At 41.9% G+C, this 17,304-nt stretch overlaps 1 long non-coding RNA gene across 1 annotated transcript in view; it reads left to right on the forward strand.

Annotated features, from left to right (window-relative positions):
* The first annotated feature begins 1,090 nt into the window (after positions 1-1,090).
* The window catches only part of LOC146766223 (uncharacterized), a 29,174-nt gene continuing 12,960 nt past the window's right edge, over positions 1,091-17,304 (forward strand). The window contains exons 1-2 of the long non-coding RNA XR_014958102.1: positions 1,091-2,912; positions 10,525-10,645. This is a non-coding gene — a long non-coding RNA (uncharacterized LOC146766223). The remainder of the gene's footprint in view (positions 2,913-10,524; positions 10,646-17,304) is intronic.

Raw genomic sequence — 17,304 nt, forward strand, 5'->3', positions numbered from 1 at the left:
CATTAAGATCCTGGAGGTCTGGAATGATCTTGAGACATTTCAACCCCATTTCTGCTCCTCGTGCTCTGCTGGCTCTGACCTGAGAGAACTGGTGAGCACCAGCCACCCCAGCAAACAAATGCCTCTGTCCTTGAAATTACCCAGATATTCCATAGGAACAAGGGGAACTGAGGGCAGTGGAAAACGCAGAGAGAGCCCAGCTGATTTTAACAAGAAGCACTCAAGCAGAGCGACCTGGGGTAAAGGTACCCACCTAAACAGACCAAATAATTTTTCTGAATAAATCTGAGAGACAACCACACAGCAAAGGGAAGGAACATAGGGAAGAAAACTTTTTAAAGTTATCCAGAAAACTGACCCTGAATTTTCCTTTTAAATTTAGATAATTAAAGGTGCAAAGGGGAAATGTAAAATCTCTATTTTCAAGCTGGCCAAGTTCAAACTGCCACCAAACCCACATCAGAACTGGTTTGCACAGGAGGAGTCAGAGACAGCAGTGTAGCTGGTTATCCACACAGTCCCTCTCCCTGGAATGAGATGGTCAGACAAGAGAAACACAGGAAATAACCCCCAGCCTGCAGCTCCTGGTGAGCAGCTCTGCCTGAAAAGCTGAGCCTGGGAAAAGCCCCAGGCTGGAACAGAGTTGCTTTAATGAACCAGCTCCTAATAGCCAGCAGTGAGATTTCTCTGGATTCAGCCTCAGCTCCCACACCTGGCAAGAACCTGGGAAACTCCAGATTAAACAACTGAACACGAGCTGCAAGACCTTTCCAAGGTGTTTCAGGGCTGATGAAACTTTCTGCAGATAACAGGAAAGGAAACATGTGGTTTCCTAATGTGAGCTACCAGCAGTGAAAGAGATGGATGAAAAATCACAGGGGCAAGCTGCAAAGCTGCCAGGCTGCTGAAGGGTTTTGGATTTTGGAGGGTGAGCAAGACTTCTATGAAATACCAGCAGCAATTGAACTGAAATGGCTTTCAGAGCTAATCACACCCCTTCTTCTTCCCTAATAATTCACAGCTGAATAGTGGGCTCTGTGGAAGTATTGGATAAGGGAGAACTTCGTGCAGTGCCACTTTTAACAACTGCCTGGGAGTGATTATTTATGTGTGAGTGCCAAAGAATTTGACATGACAGATTAGAAAGCAAAAGCTCTCAAGGAAATCGCCCGAAATGTGAAGGAATGTATTGGATTTCAGTGCAGCAACTGTGCACTGACATTATTGTTTCACAGGCACCAACCCTCCACATTTGTTTCTTTTAAAAGAGCTCAAGGTAAGAAAATGAGGAGGGGGAATCAACTGAAATCATAAATTATCAACAAAGGAAGGAGCAGAAATGTCCATGTTCTGCTGTCCAAGCTCTTTTATGTTTGTTGGAAGATTCTTCCCCCACCAAACCCAGTTTCTACTTATTTGGAGACCCTGATGTTCATCCAGGCTCAGTTTAGCTATCAAGAAATGAGCTTCAAAGAAAATCAGCCCTTTTTAAGTGGTTTGGGGCTTTTTGTCTCCCAGCATCTTTTATGACATTTTCACTTCCTTTAGCTTTTCAGCTTTTGAATTTAAACAAGCATGAAATCTTTGCTCTGTTGGAGCCAATGGCAACACTCCCACTTATTTGGATCATCTCATAATTTCATGCTATATATTTTGCTCAAGCTTTACTGCAATCAAAGCTTCTTTGTTGCTCCAGTTAGCAGTAGACTGTTTCCAGATTTTGGCACTCCTAAAATGACAATAAAGAGCAACAGAATTGGAGTAACCCTGGGAAGGAAGGTACTGCTTGAGGAGAGAGAGTTTCTCCAGAGGATTTGGAGAAGGAAAAGTGATCTAAGTGTGAGAACACTGAGGGGTGTGAGCAGTGGAATTGAGGAGCAGAGGATGTGCAGGGCTGTAAAGGAGCAGGTTTTGAGGGGAAATGTCCTGGTATTTAAGGAGCAAAATGCTCCAAGGGATGGGAGAGGGAAGAGGGTATGCTGCCTACTCCCAGAACTGCAAATGCACCCTTGAAAACTGGACAAAACTCGTGATTGAGAGCCACAGTCCACCCCCAGTTTGTTCATGGGGAAGCAAAGCCCCCTGCAATGAGCTCGTAGCAAAGCACTGAGTAAGTGCTGTGAACACATCCCATCACCTGGACTGTGGAGGTCACATCTAGACACACCTGCTTATATTCCACATAATCAACTAATTGTTAATAAGAAGCTGTCTAAATAACAGACCCAGCTCTGGCACTTCAGTTCAGGTGAAATGATTCTGAATCCTTCCAGCAGTCACCTCTGGATTTCAGCTGGAATAAGTCACAGCCCAGCAGCACAAGCTGAAATGGTTTCAATTGCATGTTTAAAGCACATCCCCATGACCAAAGTACATTTTAATAAATATATTCCCTTAAATGTCCAGTAAGGCTCATGTTAATATACTTATGCATTATTTTCTGGAAGGTTTAAGATTCCTATAAGCTGAATTACATGTGGAAAGTTACATTAATGTGTCTTCACATAAACTCAAAGTTTATTGTTTTATTATTATAGAAAAACCATAAAAAGATTTGTCTGAAGCCATTGGCTGTTGTTCTACACATCTGGTGGAATGTTAGTTATTACAATAACTCCTTCAGCGCCCTCAAATGAAGCCCTGGGCTAAAAATGAAAATAAGTAATATGATAATACTGTAAAAAGATGTTATGGAATCATACAGAAACACTGAGCCAAATCCAGCTGTCAAGGGGGAAAAGAAATCTTGGCTCAGTTTTAAAAATAGCATTAAGTCAGGCAGGAAAAAAGGTCAAAAGCCTCATGACCAAGGCACAGGCTCAGCTAAATGCGGGGTGCTGCTGTAGCACCCTGGCAAGAGGAGCACGAGGATCCTGGGCTGCTCCAAGACACCAGAGCTTCTCTTCCCAGAGGTAATTAAAACAATTCTTAATCTTTCCAGCTGGTGTTTTGAATGTGTTGTTTTCTTGTACGATGTTTACAAGAAGGGTGTTGTTCTAATTAACCAGTGGTGTAAAGGGTGTTGATTAAAGACCAGTCAGGTCCAGCTCTATCATATCTGTCTATAAAATAATTCCTGCTATCTAATACATTTACATTTACCTTCTGAGGACCTGAGAGTTCATGTTGCTTTATTCATCCATCCATCCATCCATCCATCCATCCATCCATCCATCCATCCCACCCATCCATCCATCCATCATCCATCTATCATCCATCCATCCATCCATCCATCCATCCATCCATCCATCCATCCATCCATCCATCATCCTTAATCAAAGAGTGACAAGAGAGGGCTTGAGGGGCCAGTCTGGCTGGCACTGTGGTTTTCCTGGTGAAGGTGAGCGGGGCATGAGAAGCTGGGAGAGGCCAATGAGATGTGAAGCAGGTGGGGACACTGGGGATGAAATAAGGAATGGAGGAAAGGCTGGGAAGAAGGCCGGGAGGGCACTGAGGTGTTTCAGGAAGGCTGGGCTGTGAGCACAGGGGAGTCCCTGTCCTGTTTGCCCCTCCTTTCCACGCTCCCCACGCCATCCCTGGATGGCAGCAGCCCTTCCCAGTGCCCAGGAGCCCCCCAGGCAGCCCCAGCACAGGGAAAGCTGTGGAGCAGGACAGCACAGGCAGGACACAGACTGGAGTGTGAAAAACCTGATCCTCACCTCCTCAAGCAAAGCCTGCAGCCTGTCATCCCTCCGTCTGCTGCCTTAATCCCTGTGACCCCTGTCAGAGGCAAAATCCATTTTCTGCTGGAAAAGGAATGTAGGCAGGAACGTACCAGCTGCCTAAAATGTGGTGGCAAAACTGGAAGCAGCCTTGAGTGTTTTTGTTCCTGCAAATGGGCCAGACTGGTTCCAGCAACCATCTCTGTATTTATATTTATTGCTGTCCTGATCCAGAGCACATTTACCACGAGAGCTAATGGAGCAATATTTCTTCTCTGATCAGCACGGGGTGGGTGCTGCTGCTCAGCTTTCCTCACCCTCCTCTGAAACAACTTCCAACCCTGAGTTTGCCTCCTCTGAGAAAGTACTCTGGGTACAATATATTTGAGGTTATGGCAGGGAATGAACTGAAAATAATTCACTGAGGCAACATTCTTCATAAATATTAATCTTGTTGCTTTATCTAAATTTTAAAGCTCTTTTATACCATTCACCTAAACATCCATCTTCTCCAGATGTTTAATTTTTCAAGCCAGTGGCACATTTCATCTGTCTCTAATAATACTGCTGAGACTTTTTTTATTTTCCTGGATAAAGCTCAGTTATATTGTTGGCTTATCAAAATGTCACCCACTAATTAATAAGGAAACTAGGTAGAGAAAATAAAATTGATAGCCTTATTTTGAAAATCACTGAATAACCAACTAACCAGTTAAAAGCACACTTCAGAAATGTGCTTGGTTTAGTCTAAACTTATCTCTCAAAAAAAAAATGGGAAAAGTGGTTAGGGATAACTAAGCTAACCAGGAACATCTGCCTTTAATATTCCATTTTGACGTCAGTGAATCTTTATTGGCCTCTCAAAATAGCCTAAAGTTTTGTGAAACAAGCAGCAAACAAAACATACTGTTTTCCAACTTTAAAAAGATTTTTTTTTCCACTGATGATAAAAGTAGAAATCCTCATTAATTCGTTTTTTAAAATGTGTTCCTTATAGCAAAACTCAGGCCAGGGTTATCCTGGTTCACGTTATCTGAACGCTGCTTGTATCTGTCATTAAATCTCCTCACAGCCTTTCGGGGTGAATAAAAATCAGTATTGCTGTGGCTGTTTGGGTGCATCCAACAGACTTGGAAAGTGGTTTTGGGGAAAAACAAGCAGAAAGCAGCAGTGCTGCTGCTGTGAAGGCTGGACAGGAGAAGCCCCAGGCATTTCCACCCCCAGCCTGGATTTTAGAACAAAGTGCCCAGGGCAGCCTGGCCCAGCAGAGCTGATGGAAGGAGAGCCCCACATCCCAGTGTGATGCCTTTGGGCTACCTAAAACAGAGGCCAGGCAGAATGAAGGGAATAAAAGCTGTTCTATTTATTGAAGGGTTTCAGGTACATTTAGGGCAGATAAAGCCCCCCAGGGGCTACACCCAAAAATGGACAGTGGGTCACAGATTTTAACATTTTTATAAGTTCAGTCCATTTGCATATTGGGGGTGAATCTGCCAATTCCAGCTGCAGGTAATGAAGTCACTGACCCCAGGTTTGCTCCCCAAACTCACTTTTGTTCCCATCTCTCTGGCCTGAGGCAGTGAGGGGTCCTTGACTGCCAGGCCTGGAGAGGAATTGTTGTGTCTGCCCCAAATGGGGAAGCAGCAGCTCACACTGTGTGTGGAGTTTGGAGTTACACACTGAAGAACTGCAGGGTTACAAACAGATGGAAAATATCAAATCCTGAGGCATCAGCTGGGACTCCAGGCTGGCACAAACTGAGGGAAGGGAAAAGCCAGGGGCAGGCAGAGGCTGTGGTTGGGCTGCTGCAGCCCCTGCAAGGCCCTGGAAGCTGCATTGCTGTGCTGCAGTGGGGCAGGGCAGCAGGAGGGACACAGCCGGAGCTCAGCCGAGGTTGGGGTGGCTCCGTGTGGTGGAAAAGTCTCTCCTCCAACCCGAGCTTCCAAAGAAAGGCTCAGCAGTCTCTGTTGTTGGTCTCAAGGCAGTTTATTGCAAGTTATCTAAAAGATTTTCTCCTGGGGCTGCTGTGGTTTGCTCAGAGCTCAGGCAGAGGCACACACACACCCTGACATCCTCTCTGACCCTGACTGCTTCTTCTCTCCCACCCAGGGCTGCTGCTGTCTTTTATATGGGACATTACGTGTTACATGGGTACAGTTTTTCCCAATGCCTATTACCTATATTAAATGGTGCTTTTCTATCTTTTATATGGTACATTACGTGTTACAGGTTTACAGTTTTTCCCCAATGCCTATTACCTATATTAAATGGTGCTTTTCTATCTTTTATATGGTACATTACGTGTTACATGGTTACAGTTTTTCCCCAATGCCTATTACCTATATTAAATGGTGATTTTCTACTCTAAACCAATCTGGGAGTGCCAACATCACCAAGAACATGGAGGTAAGGAAGGAGAAAGAGGGAGGACAGGGCAGGCCCAAATCCCAAATCCATCTTAAAACCTCTGACCCCCATGTACAAAACCAAAACCCCCTGTACAGCACTCAGAAATTCTTCCCTCTACTTTGTGACTACTTCTACTCTAATATCTAAACTTTTGTGACTTCTTTTTCTTCCTGCAAGGTTGGTAAATCATTCCATGGCTCAAACCCAAAATCACAGCTGTTTGCAGCTGCCTGCCAGTGTCTCAAATGCTTCTGACCTGGGCCCGGAACATCCAAAAATGTCTGAGGGACATTTTGAGTTCCGACAGGACACAGCTCCAGCGTTCTCTTCTGCATTTCCCTGACACTCTGCAAGGAAAGCATTTGCATCTGGCTGAGGTGGGATGGAGCTCACGCCTGTCTCAGGCTCCTGAAACCTCAGCCTGGTGTTTCACCTCTGCATAAACATTCCAGCTCAAAAACCTCCTCACATCATTTTGGGCACACTGTTAATGGGTTCAGAAAAATGCCCCCTCCCCTAGGCACTGAGCAGAAAGCAGAACATATTTTTGCAGGCCACAGCAAAATGTTTAATAGCATTCCAAGGCTGATGCACTTCTAGGAGTGATGATGTGGCAGCAGCAGCCCTCCAACAACTGGAAGTGATGTGAAGAAATGTGACTGCTCTCTAAACAAACCACTTTTGATCCATTTCCCCTTGGACAGAAGCGTGATGTTGTTGTTCTCCTTGGGAATTATGAAATCACTTTCTAAAACTTCAGTTTTCTGTAAACACAGAGAGTGTATCTTCAAGCTAAGGAAACCTCACTTGGAAATACTGGGATTTTCATAACTCTTTCACTCTGCAAATACTAATAACTGTGGCAAGCCAATCAAGTCAGTTTTTTTAAGGAGAGTTTGACCACCTCAATCTTCTGTTACAAATATTTTGCAGAAATCAATTCCATAAATGTAAATTATAAATAAACAGATTAAGATCATGGAGTTTGAAAGAATCCTTTCACATGGGTTGCTTACAGCAGACTTAGCTGTGGTTCACTCTGATGGAACAAGGAGAACTCCACTGCTGGCAGTCCCCTGCACTGAGCAGACCATCAGTTTTGAACTCACACACAGCACCAAACTGGGAGTGGCACTAATATCAAGATTTAATTAAATATCAATATTTAAATAGTCACTTCTACATCACCTCACGGTTTCTCTCTTCCTTTACCCAGACATTAACCCTTCTCTGGGAAATCTCTTTAAATTATAGTTATTTTTGGGCTTCCTACCAACAGTGCTGTTGAGCACTCAGGGATCAGAGCTCTCTCTGCCTTGACCATGGGCTTCTGATTTGGTTGCTCAGCTTGAGAAACGACAGCCACTCCCATCTGCCACTGCAAGAACCAACACCAATTTGTGGGGTTTCTTCCCAGCAGATCTTGTGTGGGGGTCAAGAAGACACCTGTGCCTGCTCTGCCCATCCTCAGCACAGAGTGAGAACAAATGAACAATTGCTGGGGCACTTACAGCTCCTGTACGTGTCCCACTGGGTATCCCACACTCCTGGAGCAGCCTCCTGCAGCTCCCACCCAGCTGTGTGAGCCCTGCCCATGCATTCAGCCAAACTCCTTGGGCCACAATGCAGGAATGACCTTCCTTGCTTTGCAATCTAATTGATGTGTTATTTACTGCAGCTTATCCAGCTCCTTCTCCATGAGAGCCACACCATAAATCCAGCCCAGAGCTGCCAGCCAGCTCCTGCTCTGTTAGTAACCCATCAGTGCCCATTATATATGGCACAACACATCACAAAACCCAACAGCACATTAAAATTACTGGCAGCCATGTACACCCTCATCTTCCACCTCTCAGTGATGAAAACCTTCCCACTGCACACATCCCACCCTAATCTTTCACCTCTCAAGAGTGAAAACCTTCCCACTGCACACATCCCACACTTCCAGGGCCCAGCATTTCCTCTCCCCTAACTGCAGTTTTATTGCTTTGTCCAGAAAGCAAAAAAGATATTCCCTTAACAAATCAGTTCTGTGTTTGTTTAAAGCCTACAAGGCCTGTGAATCTCTTTTATCTCCCTCAGTCTTTATCTCCCTCATTCTTTCCTAATGAAAACCATAATGGTCACTGCCTTCCAGATGACCCAGCATGGAAAGTCTTGGAATACGTCACTTATTTTGTGAACCTGAAGATTAAAGGGCCACTGTATCTTAGGTTACATTCTCCAGTTGGGAGTGCATGCCCATCTCCAATTCATCAGGAGTTAATTCCATATTTCAACTCTTCCCATTGATGAAAAACATTTATAATAATTCCACACACAAACAGTGGAGTTAGACCACATAAATCCTCTGCTTTGGAGTTTCTCCTTTCCTGTGGAATACTCCACATCTTTTCTGTCATCCTGGGCCTTCCTGATGTATTTTTTTTTTTTTTAACTTAAATTCTTCCCAAGGAAATGCTGATCCTTTTGAAGTGACAGTCTGTTTAGGTTTTGGTAATTGCTGAGGATCCTGTGCAGGAGTTGCAGCAGCTCAGTTCTCACCAAAGCCAAGAGGAGCCAGAGCACAAGGCAGGCTGCAAACTGCACCACAGACAGCAGAATTTATTCCTCAAAATCTCTGCAGATTTTTCCAACAAGCAGAGGCTGTATGACACTGAGAGGGGATGATGAAATAAAGTTTAAAATATGTATGAAAAAGCCATGGAATAAGTGACCAAGAATAATTCCTGAGAATTGTCTGTGAAAGCACAGATGGCCAGAGTGGTGAGAAGTAGAATTTTGGTTACACCACACTCCTGTGCCTTTAGTTCTGGGGAAAAAGGGCATTCAGAGTATAACTATTCCTTATAACAAATTATTCACTGCGTTTAATTAGTTGATTCTATAATTGACCCAAATTTCACCAATTCAAAGAACTTCTCCTATTTAAAAGAGTAAAGATACTGATCAGCTACTTAAATTATCAAATTGTCTTTAAATCATAAGTGCATACATATATATATATATATTTATATATACACCAACAAACAGATGCTGTCATTCAAACTAAGTTGCCAGGTTTTTTTTCTCTGAGGTTTTTTCCTCATTCATTTCATGGATATCACTTTGTCTTCATATTAAAAATGTCTGAAAAGCAGAAACCAAATTATTTGGTGTGTCTGCCTGTAGCTAGAGAAGAAAAGGACTCTTTTAGGTAGGTGTAACACATCTGTACAGACCAAAAGGTGATGCAGTAAAATCTTCATTAAAGTCTGGCTGAACCTTCATCTGAAGAGATGAGGAAAAGACCATGAGGGGTAAATAGTCAGGGAAGCAAAGAGGAAAAGAAAGAAAACAGGGAAAAAATTATATTTCTACACCTCAGCAGGTGTTTTTTTTTTACAGGTTGCATTCCCTAGATTTGCTTCATTCCCTTTATGGCAGCATTTTGGCAGTCTGTAACTCAGAGCAGGAAATTTATCAATGAAGTTGTTGGTGTTCAAATGAAGTTCTTGGTGTTTTAACTTCTAGCCTGCCTCCTCACCCTGTGATCCTGAGAGCAGCTCCTGGCATTTTCTCTTCTGGCACAGACAAACTTCATCTAGAGATCCCAGTTATGGTCCCAATCTTCCTGGATTTCCTGTCTTTTAGCCCCAGTTGTGGAAGTGCTGTGATGGTGCCAGGACTCATCATTTTTAAGAAAGTCTATTCCTGGTCCTCCTGGTAGTGGGAAAAAAATTCAAAAATATTTTAAAAAAGGATTGAAAACAAGAAAGTGAATGGAAGCAATAGGGCAAGAGGACAGAAGGAATTTCAGTCTAGGAAATAACTCAAATAAATATTTTCTCCCTGTCTTTGTTATTTTAATTTTTTTTTGAGATTGGAATTACTTCTTGACTGTGCACTACTTTTCAATGTAAATGTAGGTACCTATGGTCTCTTTGCACTCTGGATATCCAGAAGCTCCTCTACCAAAAATATTCAATGCATGTTAATATTATTGGAGAAAATACTAAGGCAAATGTTTGTGCTTCACAAGCTCTGGAAATAAAAATATGCTTCTTCTGCATGAGTGGCCAAGCACATCATTCCAGTGCAATGCTGCTGAGAACTTGCAAAGTGGTGTGGATTTTGTGTTAGCAGTGACCTGTGGTTAAGTAAAGTTCATTTTTTACTATCATTTAGTCTCAAAAGAGTGAATAAATAGCAGTAGGAACTCCAAAGCAAAAGATTTTAGGTTAGGCAGGGCGCTCGTGGTTAGAATTTTGATACGTGCTATTCCAGAAATAAAAAAGCAATTATTTGAGTGACGTTAAATCCTTAATTATAATTTTAAACCACGAAGCTTAAAAGCTGGGCTTTGAAAACTTAGAGAAACTGAATCTTCTAAAACACAATCTGGCACCACAGGTAACCCTTTCATTCTTTCCTTTTCTTCTTTTTTTCTGTTTTTTTTTTCTCCTTGAGGTAGGTGGTACCTTCCCTCATTGAACTAAAGAATTTCTCGCTGGAACATCTAAAGCATGACATTGATGAGACACAGTTAACCTGCACTCCTGTCTGCTGCAGAGCAGGGGAATAAAAGCTTTCTGGTATGTAAGTTCAAAGAAATGGACCTTTTACCAGATTTGAACAGTTGTCTTGGGAATGCAGATTTATGAAAATTGATCCCCTGTCTTTGTCCACGGGAACAATGTGCCTTTCTTCCCCCACGTTTGCCCCCTCAGAACTTCTTCAGAAAACTTTTTTTAATTAGTAGAGGATAGCCTTGCAGCCACAAGGTTATAAGATGTCTCTGACAAACCTCTCTTTGGATACAGTCAAAAAGGGAGATATTTAGACTTCACATTCAATTTAAAGCAGAGGTCAGAGTTCAAAAGTGTAGTTTGCCCTTGTCATGTTCCCTTTGGAATTCAAATAGTCAGAAAAACAAAAGGCAAAATGACACATTGCCATCACTGGGATTCTCCAGCCTGATCCAAAACAGGCACAAGGGGAAAAGGAAAGACATTTCCAATGGTGTTTATTGGGATTTATTCTATATAATCTCCAAATTTTAAAGTTCCCAAAATAATCAGACCATTCAAGTAGGTGTACACTATGACTTCAAAACTACTAGCATTGAGGATAAACTTAAACAAGTTTATTTCTATTCTTCCTTGAACAATCTTTATAGAAACAAATAACTCCAAATCAGAATTTAGGGAAGACAGATGATTTTAAATGCCCTTACACTGACTGCTGCTGTATATGAAATTTTATTGCCATTTGGCCTGATTGTTCTGTGGGAGAAAATAGTAACAACTTCCCCAATTTCTGCCATTTTCCTGAAATAAAACAATGAAAACAACAAGAGAGCAGAGTATACATATTACTAAAATGTGAACTATTTTAGGGGTTTTTTCCAAATATTTTGATTGTACAATTTTTGCTCAAAATAATTGCACTCTTGGGAAGCACTCCAGTAACATTTTCTTCCTCATGATGCTCCATTTGTCTCTAAATACAGTCAGAAAAGAAGACAAGCCACAGAATGCATTAGCAGCAGCTAGAGAAGCCAAAAAAGCAGCTGAGGTAATAAAAATAGACAAACCTCACTCCTTTTCAAGCATTCTTATCATGTGGAAGCTTCTATTTACACAAGTGCACAACTCCTTTGACCATAAATACTTATCTATAAAAATATAATCACTCCACAGAGCCTGTAGGACTCATCATTCATTCGTTTATTGTTCTTCACACAGTCCTGTACCTTCAGCCCTATTTCTGATTACACTCTTTCCCTGAGCTCCTGCAGGTTAACATTTATTTTTTTCTCCAACCATGCCAACTCCTGCTAAGCATCCTCCTGAATTCCACAGCTGTGGGCACAGAAGATCCTTGTCAGCTCTCCTGTAGCACAGTTTGAAGCATAAATTCTAAGTTTTGTTGTTTGTTCATTCCCACCCTGGCTGTGTGTGCAGATCTCCCCTGCAGGAATGTGTCCCCTGTTGGGGAGGTAAACAAGTTACCCTTTGTCTCTTTAAAAAGGAGAAAAACCCAGAAGTTTCTCTCCTCAATTTGGTTAAAAGACACCTCATAGAACCTTGGAGACTTCACCTCAAATTTAAATTGGACAGGAGCCAAAAAGTCCCACCTAAGCATTCACTAGAAATAAAGAGAACAAAAAAAGTGTTTTTTGTGAAGAAGTGCTTTTGTGAAGAGTTTTAGCAGGAGCAAGAATCTTTTTCCCTGGCTGGGTTTTTCTCTGTAAAGAGCTTTTTTATTTTGCCTTTTATTAAAACTTTCTTGTTTCCAACACTGTCACAGGAACCACCCTGCTACTTTATGCCTCCTGAGGTAGCTGGGCTATCAAGGGTATGGTGTTTGTCTATGAGAGCCTGTAAGACCTGGCTCAAATAGATAAAACCCTCCCCAGCTGCAGCTCTGCTCCCAGATCAGTGCTCATTTCTGGCTGATCAGGCTGGGTTGGGTAAATCCATGCAGCCACGAGGCATTCCAGGTTGGGAAGGATGGCATGTTCACTAAGCTGGGATGTTTGGTACAGAACAAGGGATGGGATGGTGTGGATATCCTCAGTTCAGTCAGAGAGAAAAAGAGAAGATTTCTGCCAGGCTAAGCCTGAGAAAAAGTCCAAGAGGAATGTAAACAATTAATTATCTTGCTTTCTGTTCATATTGTTTATAGATATATTCTACCACACTGACCTGAGTCCAGTGTTCCAATCAGGTGAAATGTTTTTACTCTAAGACCAATGGAATTAATGTTCAGGATGTTCTCTATGAAAGAGAGAAGTGCTTTTGAATAAACACTCACTTGCCTTCTGAAATTGCACGACTCATTTCGCCCATCCCTGGCTCAGCAGTGTCAGGATGGGATGGGATGATGGTACAGAACAAGGACACAAGGCCAGGTTTCCTCTTTCTGTTTCTTCAGAGCTGTGTGTGTGTGCTTGAGCCTGGAAAGGAGCTTAAAGAATCCATAGACCCAGCCTAGTTCATCTCACTCAATCAGCATCCTGAAGTGGCAAATACATCCAAGTCCTGGGGCCAAGACTTATTTTTCTAGTTTCCATCCAAAGCAGAATATTTGCCTGGTCAGCACTCTTTGAACAGGAAAAATGCTTTTTATTACACATTTCTGCACAACACGTGGGCTGTGGATGGCCATGCACCAAGCACCCTACAGTGCAAAAAGAAGAAAAATGGTCTATTTTTTTTTTTCCCTCCATTTATCTTCATTAGGTGTTTAATTATAACTGGTCTCTGGGGGATCTCAGTTTGCTTCCAGCATAGGACAGCTCCAGCCCAGCTGAAGGTTTGAGAGCAGACAAGTGCAGGCAGATTCATGCTGGTGCTGGGCTACAAGACAGGAATTTTTGAGTGGCCTTGGATGGATTTCAGCTCTCTGAGCCTGCCCACAGACCCTCAGCACATCTGCACTGGGCTTCTCTCCATCCTGCCTTTGACACTGCTGCCACCCCCAGAAATGGCATTGACTTTTACCCATTAAATCCTATCTTTGGTAGCTTAAACACAGACCCCAGGGTATGAATTACATAGAATACATGTTAGAAATCCTGCCAGATTATTGCACATATTCCTTCACACCTAAGAATTTCCCTCTCTTTCCTAGGTTCATTGAAAACAACTTTAAAATGCAAATATTATTCTCAATAACAGAATATTATTTCCAGGACTACTTTGTGTTTCAGTGCTTAGAAAATGACAAAATATAAAAGCTTTTGGCTCTGCAAAACTAATTGTGATGTCTGCTTAATTGCATATTCTAGTTTTTAAACTGCATTTAACTTCAGACTTGACTTGCCTCGTCATCTTCACTGCCCAGTGCTGCATTATTGAGCATCTCCTCAAAAAAAAAAAAAAAAAAAAAAAAAAAAAAATTTAAATTGTGGTTTTATAGTATGCTGCTGACTTAAGCTAAAAAAACTCAACTGACAAAAAGCCAGCTTCTCTCTAGGTCAGCCTGTGAGAGAACTAATGATTTATTGGCCAAATACAAGATTTCTAACATAAAGAAGCCTGAGAAGAGCTTGCTGCCTGGCTGTTGTAATCAGATTCCAGGCAGGATCCTGCTCGGAGCTGTGCTGTACCCTTGGTGTCAGGAAGACAGATGAAAACCTGAAGTTCATCACAGCAGTCAGACAGAACCGGGGGAAAATGTCACTTCCCCGACATCAAAGAATGCATAAGCAGCATTTACATTCTCAGTTCAGAGCGATCAAAGCAAACAGACAGCATTCTAATGTTTGCTTCCATTTTTAGAGCACATTTCTAATGCAGACTTCTTGGGTTGGAGGGGTTTTTTTGGTGCCAGACAAAGTAAATTGGAGATATTTTCTCACAGTACAAGTTAATGTTCTCAATCTGTTTTTCTTTTCTGGGGTCTGTGTAGACAAATTCCACAGCAACATCTGATGATAAGATCAGACAGTAGTAGCAGAGACATTTTTAAATCATATTTACAATATGTCCCCTCTGGGCCCACCAAAGAGCAGTCTTTCTCAGAACAATATATATTGGCTTTATTTTTTTTCCTTTTTTTTGCTCCATTTAGAGATAATTTTAGCTCTTTAGTGTCATGCAAATACGCAGGGCTTTACTCTGATAAGACTGCTATCAAGGCACTGGGAGCTCTGCCAGGAAAAGAGCAAACAAGGCTCCTAAGTGGAATTCAGTTGGAGAAAGGCTTCAGGACTTGCTCTATTGGGCACAAACTGCTGCATTTTAAATGTATATTTAAAATACAATTAATAGATAAAAGAAAAAAAACAAAAGGCACCAAAATCATTCGTTTCTGAAGCCTAAATTTCCCTTAGACTCACCAAAATTTACATACATTTACATGTAAAATGAGGCTTTATTCAGCTCCTCTGCCTGGCAGCCTAGCAGGATATGGGGACCCCCAGCAGGTCCCTCCCCACCTTCCAGGGACCTTCCCCCTCTTCATTCCTTGGTCCAGCTGGGGTCATTTCTCCTGGGTGGTTGGTCAAGGGAACAGCCCAAATCTCCTTAAAAAGAGTTTGTTTCATAAGAGAAGGAATCTGATCTGTCACCCCTTGGCCAAGACAATGAGGTGCTGCTGGACAGCAGACAGCAGATATGTACAGGGTACAGCAGAATGAGAGATGTGGATGCAATTCCAAATCCACAGCTGGGTGTGGAGAATGAGAACATCTGCTGCTGCTTGGATGGGTTTGATGCACTCATGCATGTCAGATGAGCTCCTGCCTTCTGCTGGGTCCTGCAGGACCAAAAGGAGGGAGGAGTGCATGCCTGGAAGTGCAGGGTGTGATTGCCAACTGGGGCATTCCCTTGCCTGGAAAAGAAGTAAAACTCTGAGCTGCCAGAGGAAGGAAATTGGACAAAATGGTCCATAAGGGAAGGAAACTGGACAAAATGGTCCATAAAGGAAGGAAATTGGACAAAATGGTCCATAAGGGAAGGAAATTGGACAAGATGGTCCATAAAGGAAGGAAATCAGTGCAGTGAAGAGCTTGCAAAGAAGGAGGGGGAAACCTTTTTTAGGGAAGGAAGGGGAATAAATTGTACCCTGGGCTCAAAAGACTTCAGACTGAAAATTCAGCAAACTGGAGCAGGACCTTCACTGACCCCCCTAAACCTTCCCTAAACATCCCTCTGAGGTGGGACAGCAGCCCAGGACCCACCAGACACCAAACCCCCACCACCAATCCCCAAACACATCACAGCTTGTGGGGATCCTGTGGATGAGAGTGAGGTAAATATGAGATTGTATTATCTGCTATTGTTATTGTAATGTTATGGCCCTGGCTGTATGCAGTGAGTTAAAACTCCGTAAGCTCTTTTATTGTTTGGCTTTCACTGCCTTTAAGCATCTTAGTAAATTAATAATCCCTTTTCTTTAGCTTCTTTTTCTATCTCTTTTCTTGATGACCTGGCATGCAATGAATCAAAAAAGGGATATTTATACCCGTACTGTGAGAATGTTTACAATGTACAGAAAATTCTGTCAGTGGTTTGGTCTTTGTGTATTTTCAGAATAAATGACACTTTTCCAAACGTACTATATTACTGTTGAATCCACAGAGTCTGTATTTATGTAACTAAAATGCTTTTATTTAGACCTTTGCAACATGCCAAAATCAAAACTATTTTAATGAATGAATCAAAGTAGTACAGCAAAGAAATCTGTAATGTATTACTGGTTCAAAATACAGATTTCTGTGAAAAGCCTCTCAGATACAAAGAATATGTTTGTTTTATGAAAAGCAATTTTGTTATTTTCATGCCCATTGTTTTAATAACAGAACTTTGATCTTGAAAATATTTTTGCATGAAACATGAATATGGTAATAGCCAAAGTTTCCATTTAGCTGCTGCTTCATGTTCCAAGAATACTGGGTTCCATTGCAAGTAGTATTTAATAATTTACATGTGGGCTTCAGGCAACCTTCTTGACGTAGACACTATTTATATATTTATATAAAAATATATATTTATGTATTAATTTATTTTAATTATATATAAATATTTATATAAAAATATAAATATTTTTATATTTTTACCAAATTTTTGTTCAGGTACATGGGTTTTCAAATTCAGGAATATCAACAGCATCACTAAGGGCCTGAGTTAGTTTTCCCACTGCCATGACCTGACCATAACCTTGAAGAACATCAAGGTTACAGGAGAATGTTCCAATCAGTCATGGAGGTAGGAAACACTCCATGAGCTCCCCACACTTCATTTGCAGAGCTCCATAACAAAGGAACCCAATATCTTGTATTAATTTCAATCCTCTATAAAGTTTTGGAAGCAAGGAGGCAGCTACTAATATTCCATTTCCATATTCAAATAAATTTCCAGAAATTACAACTAAAATCTGTGTTATTTTCATGCATTTTCCTCCTTGGGTTTACTGACAAGTGTAGGATCATATGAATGAATGAATGAATGAATGAATGAATGAATGAATGAATGCATGAATGAGGCAAATCTTCCTTCCCACCCACAAAGGGAAAAAAAAAGGAGGATTTTTTTTGTGTCTGGCACTTGCAGATGTTGAGCAGCCCTGCCTGCCCACATATGGATCAACTCTGCCATGCACCTGCCAGGAGAGCAGAGCCCTGGGGCTGCCAGGCCCTGATGGATGCGTGGCTAAAGGGATCCTGATGGATTCCTGGAGCAGTGCAAATCACCTCTGCAGCAAGTGTGCTGTTCATCACAGCTCCAGCATCTCCTGCAGCATC

Source organism: Lonchura striata, chromosome 12, assembly GCF_050655825.1.
Source record: "Lonchura striata isolate lonStrDom1 chromosome 12, ASM5065582v1, whole genome shotgun sequence".
NCBI lineage: Eukaryota > Metazoa > Chordata > Aves > Passeriformes > Estrildidae > Lonchura > Lonchura striata.